Genomic DNA, 6,574 nt, shown 5'->3' with positions numbered 1-6,574 from the left:
CCAGCAACCCGCAATGAAGTAGAGGTCAAAATTGGTTCTAATTTGTCTAGATAATGCCATCCTTGTGTTAGTCCAATGCTCCACTAGCTTCCCATAGGAGCAGGGTGTCAGTTGCTACGCGAAACGTGGGTGTTGAAGCAGCCAGGTCTAAAGGGATCTTACGTAAGAGCAGTGGAAGAGAATATGATCCAAGGTCTCTGCGTCAAAGCTGCAGAGGGCGCAGATTGAGGGACCGTACCAACCTCGCTTGGTTAGAAGGTCAGCGGTGAGAATTCTATATCCTGCAACAAGCCAGAAGAAAACTTTAATTCTAAGTGGAATCTTAAGTTTCCAGAGAAAAGGGATTTCAATCTTATAGTATAGAAACTAATTTTTAGCATTTAATTTTACAAATTAAATGTGATAATTATGGTCAATTGTACTTAAAAAAGTTATTTTTGACATTAAGAAGACTCATCTATAAATATAAAATTTAAAAAATTTAGATTCCTATTTGCAAATGGGTAGAAGTTTGGATGATTCCTGTGAGGGAGCCTTGCATGGGCCATGGCCCGTTCAGAGTTTACATATTTGGATAATTTATTTATCTCTTTTATATAAAATATCTTGCAAATTTATTTTAAAATTTTAATTCTTTATACTAATCAAATATTGCTTTTTATTATTAATATATATTTTTATGCCCATTTTCTACTAGATTGATTTTTTGGGTAATAGATAATAGTGTCAGTTCAAAACTTTTATATTCATTCTCATCTTTGACATTTAACAGATTAAGTTTTTATATTATATAATGTAGGGACGAAGCCAGGTTTCAATCACGAGGGGGGTCAAAATATGTACAAATAAAAATTTTAGCAGCTAAATAAGATTTTAACTACTAAATTTTTTAATAAAAAAATTTAGTGATTAGATAATTAATGTTAAAATATATTAAATTTATTTTTTAAATTTACACTTGCTTAACTTCTAATTATTTTATTTAAATTATTCTAATCACATAACTTAAGAATTTTCCTAAATCTAATAGTAATTTAGTTAGAATTTAATTTTTTTAAATTTTTGTTAATAAAATAATAACAATCATTGACTAATATCTAACAGAACTATTAAATTTAGCATACTATTTTATTTTGTTAAATAAATTAGCTCATCAAAAATAATTAGAAAGTTAAGAATGTATAAATAAAATATTTAAAGTTGAAAGGACTTATTTTAAAATGCACTATAATGAAGAGGTTCTTAGCGTATTTTTACCTATAAAATATATAAGAAAAGAGAGAGCTCTATAGCAGCACTAAAAGCTTTTTACAAGATAGGCCCGTATATTTTAAAAATTAACTAAAAATTTATAAATTAGCAAAGGACTTTAAAGTAAATATTAAAAAATTGAGGGGGGTCATGGCCCCTTTGTATCTACTAATAGCTACATCCGTGATATAATGAGTTGAATCTCCAACTAAAGTACTTGTGGTTAGAGAGTTTTTTTTTTTAGAGATAGGTAGCACATTCACCGTTTCGTTTATTTTATTTAAAAATAAATTTAGCTAGAAATGTGAATCAACTAGGATTCAAACTCGAGACCTTGGGTACCAACAACCAAGCCCTTTGCCACTTGCGTTAGGGACGGTCGCACTTGTGGTTAGTGAGTTGGAGTTAGAAAAGGATGAAGGCATAAAGAATATGTTGGATTTGAGTCAGAGCATGTAGGAGACAACAAAACCATGCATGTGGAAGATGTTACCAATGTGAGCAACAAACATGTGTGGTTTATGTGGTTTGTTTGAAGCCATTTTGAGTAGTCACTTTCTTGCTTTTATCAAAAAACCATATTATGTTTTATGTTATTTCTAAAAAAAAAAAGAAAAAGTACTTAAGTGTTTTTGGGTGTTGAGGAAAAATTACTGATCACTTTTGTATATCTGATTCTAAATTAAATTTTTAGTGCGAGAAAGGCGGTCCAAATACGCGCACATGCATTCAGCAATTTTACGAAGCATCAAAAAGTAAACAAAAAATTATATATTCTCATGCAGTGTAACAAAGATTGATAGTTAAGTTTGAAATGAAAAGTATTTTTTATTAAATTAGGTATTGTTGACGCCAAATTTTAGCCGTCCAATGAATAGAAATAATAAGAAATCTGTCTTATCAAAAAAGTAAGATCGATTCTTATTAAATATAAAAATATTTAAACACTATTTTCTAACAGCTTAAGCTTTTAGAATACAACGGTTGTTTCACATGGTATCAGAGTATGAGGCATTGAGTTTGAATCACACCAAGCTTCTAGCATATTAATTTTCTCCCATTTAATTCAAGCCCACGTCATGAGCCGACTAAAAAAGTATGAGCCCACGTCAGCTTGAGGGTTCTTATTTTAATTTCTTCATTTCGACACTAAAGTTTCTGTCGATGAGTTTAATTTTTGCAAACAGATATCTAAATTAGGAAAAAAAAAGGAGCATGTATGAAGAATGATAACCCTAAAGTAAAATATGAGAGTTATACCTAGCTAGCTAATTACATCAAATGGGCTTTCTAATTGCCACAATGTTGAGGATTCTGTACATATTCTGTGTCAGCTTAATGAACAATATTAAAGAAAGCAACTCTCCAGAAGAAACAGCACTATTTGCTAGGGATGTCCATGGATACGGATACCCAAAATTTTAGCTGAATCCGAATCCGAACGGAGTTGATTTACCTGATGCTAAATGGATATAGTTTCAAATATGGATATCAAAAATGAAAACCCGATAAATTTAGATTCAGATATGGATTTCGATTGTACCCGACCCAAATCTGAAATTATTTTTATAATATATATAGAAATATTTGATGTTATATTTGAATTTGTGTTTTTAAAATTTATATAATATATTTTGAAATATTGTAAAAAAAAATAATTATTTCAGGTTCGGATTTTCGGGTTTGGATTTCACATTTTTGGTCAAATTCAGGTTTGGATATGGATTTTTAAAATCAGTCGGATTTGGGTTCAGATTCAGGTTCGGATTTCGAGTTTGGTAGTCAGGTTCAAATTCGAATTTTTGAAAATCCGCCCCAAATCCGACCTGTTGGTATCCCTACCATTCGCGCTCTTTAGGAGATTCCGAGTAAAATGATTCTACAGATTAAACCAAACTTTCTGATGATTCCATATTTTTCCTACATAAGATTTTTCTTCTTTTTGGTCTTTTTTGGGAGTGATGCGTTTTGGGCTAAATTACGTGCACTTCAGTGCCTGTCTCTACTATCCTTCTGCACTAAAACCCGCTTTAATTAGCATGTTAAATATAAAAATATAAAAACGTCATTCGCTATAAGCTAAAGTTTTTGGAAAAAAACGATTATTTTATATAATTTAATATGGTATTAGAGTAGGAGATTCTGAGTAGCAGAAGGTCCTCTAGACTATAAGCATTACTAAGTTCCTTCCATTTATTTCAAGTTCACATTTTGGGCCTATCAAAAAAATTTTAAGTCCGGACGTGAAAAAAAGTGTTAAATATAAAGTATAAAATATCATTCTCTGCTAATTTAAACTTTTAAAGGATAATAATTTTTTCATTTGATAATTCACACAATTTTTAATGCAAAGGGGCAAATGAGACATGGCCTAAAGTGCAAGGGAGACTTCTGTAATTAAGCCTAATAATTACTTGCATCCATCTTTGTCCTTCAATCTCATATCTTTAATTTCACAGTCCAATTTCTAAATAAAGAGAAGATTATAACTCAAGTGAGTGTAAAAATTTCAATGTAAAATGCGATAAGCTACCGTTTGGTTCGGAGTTAAGGAAAAACTAGTTATTACAGGAATATGATTAAGTTCAGGATTAAAGTGGGGTTAGAGTATTTTTGTATTTTGTTGGGGATTGGAGTTAGTTCAGGATAGTAAAAATTAATATTTAGTTGGAATAGGTAGGATAATAAGTATAGTGGGTTATTATGAATAGAAAATAGTATTTGATTAGGATTTGGTGGGATTAGGTGGGTTAGCTAATCCGGATAGCCCATTTGAGGTGGGATTAACTAACCCCACCCATTTTTGGGGTGTTTGAAGATAATATGAGGGTTAAGGGGTTATTCCACCCCTTAATTCCCAACCAAACCAAGGCTAAAGGATCAATAAATGCATAACACATAAATGTACAGATGCATTCGGCATATGTAGCAATTTCATTGCACTCTATTACTAAGTACGTATACCAGCAAAATGAAACTTTTTTAAAACGATTAGGATCTCTAATATCAAATTTCAAAATTTGAGAACTAAAATAAAACTTGACATAGAGTACGGGGCATTAGTGCATTTTTTTATTTCAACCAAATGGGTTGGATTGACGTTGAAAAATTAATATTAGCCTATTTGGAGCATAAGCAATGCTACTTATACACTCCAACACAATATATATATATATATATACTAGCGAGAGAGAGAGAGAGAGAGAGAGAGAGAGAGAGAGAGAGAGAGAGAGAAGAGAGAGTCCAGGCTACTATACTATACGTAGTACCTTTATCTTTTTTGTCTCTCTTCTCTCTTTGTTAGCTATTGAGTTTTTCTACTATAATCTACCCTTCGATCAATCTTCCACCCGTTAGAGTTATATATTAAACTAACCATCCACTCAACGCCTAGAGAACCAACTGTCAACTTTAATCCGGGATCGCTTATCCATCCTACCAACCGGCACATCTATTATCCAAACGGCGAAGCAACGTCCATAGTACCAAGGGGCCGTTGGTAACTATTTGATAGTATCAGTAGCATACCTCTATATATATCCTACTATATCTAGCTCAGGTCTCCTAATACTATCTATGTACCCGGGATTCGGTACTATAGTCTCCGTTTTCGATTTAGAGTATCAAATCAATGATCCACACGTTATAAATTGATTTTAAGGTATTTAAAGTTTTTAGAAAATAAAATTTATGTTTTTTTTCGACATAGCGTTTTCTTTATGATCAAACCATTTCAAAATTGTTAATTTTCAATGCACTCTAATCGGCGAGTTTGGAGTTTAACCAGTGTAGATAGAATGTACAATTTCTTGCAAATTTTGATAGAAACATACTTTAAACTATCTAGATTGAGGTTAACATGTGCTTGATCTTTAAATTTAAAAGTCCTATGCTCAAATTTTAAAGGAATAATTCAATTTCCAACCGTCCATCTTTTGCACATACTATTTATTCTACTAGTAGAACGCATGTCGAAAAAACTAAAATTTTATTCCGCTAAAAACTTCAATAATACCCTATATCCATATTTAACGGTGTGGATCGTTAATTTGAACACCTAAGCATCGAAACAAGACCTATAGTACCGGAGCTCCGTATTATAGTATATCAGTAGCCTTATTATTATAGTATCATACTCCACCTATATAGTATTATATATAGCGTATATACCTATATATTATTTTAATATATACTAGCTATACCCATATCATAAGACTTAGGTAGAATACTACTTCATAGTACAACGCTCTTTTGCTATCAATGTTTTTAAAACCCCCTGGATGAAAAATTGTACGGGTCAGATAATATTAGTCGGTTAGGTTGAGTTGTGTTCCCTGGGGTTGAGTGGTCCCACTGGAATTATAATATTATAATCATTGTAGAAACTAACTGAAAAAGGTTGATCACAGTAATGCTCTCATTCTATTAATAGGTAAGGAAGCACTTTTCTATAGTTGTTCTTGATGATCGAGATTCCCGACATCGATGATCGGAAGCGTTGAATTGATCTAGGAGTATTTGAAATATCTACGAAACTAAATTTCATAAATTTTGATAATGGGTTTACAGGCTGACTCAAAGAGTGTCGTAAAATCGACAAATTTTTTACGCTAATATGGCCGTTTGCAGTTTTACGTGTAGAGCAATCCAAATTGCTTGAATTTTTGATAGAAAATTCTTTATACTATTTAGATAATGTTTGATAACTCTGATTACGAACTGAGAAAGTCTATCCTCTATTTTAAGAAGGTTATTCATTTATGACCGTTCATTTTTCAACTCTTAAGATGAACTTGATAATGATTTTTAAATATTACAAAACTTGGTTTCTAAACATTTCTAATTGTGTAGATCAACTTCAACGGTGCCGATTTTCAATTTGAAGTTCCGATCATTCAAATCGACTTGATAGGACAAGGGTCCTAATCCTATTAATAGGATAGTAGCCGGACCCTATATATATATATATATATATATATATATATATATATATATATATATATAGGCCGTGGCTACTATATTATTATGAGTATTGGAGCCCTCATACTCATAAGTTGTTTTCGATGATGGAGCTTCCAAATCGACGATCCACTCCATTAAATATGATCTAGAGTATTTGAAACTTTTAGAAAATAAATTTCGTAAATTTTCGAAATCATAATAAAGTCTATCAAGCGGGCATAAAATGAACGGTCAAAATCGAATAACATCCTAAAAAAGGATGATCGGATCCTTCAATTCAAAATCGGAGTTATTGTTCTTTATGTAGGTAGTGAATAGAATTTTCTATCAAAAATTCAATAAATTCCGATTTTTTACACCG

The sequence above is a fragment of the Ananas comosus genome, linkage group 2, assembly GCF_001540865.1.
Source record: "Ananas comosus cultivar F153 linkage group 2, ASM154086v1, whole genome shotgun sequence".
NCBI classification, from domain to species: domain Eukaryota; kingdom Viridiplantae; phylum Streptophyta; class Magnoliopsida; order Poales; family Bromeliaceae; genus Ananas; species Ananas comosus.
The sequence above is the reverse complement of the archived record's forward strand: the minus strand, read 5'-3'. Positions refer to the sequence as shown.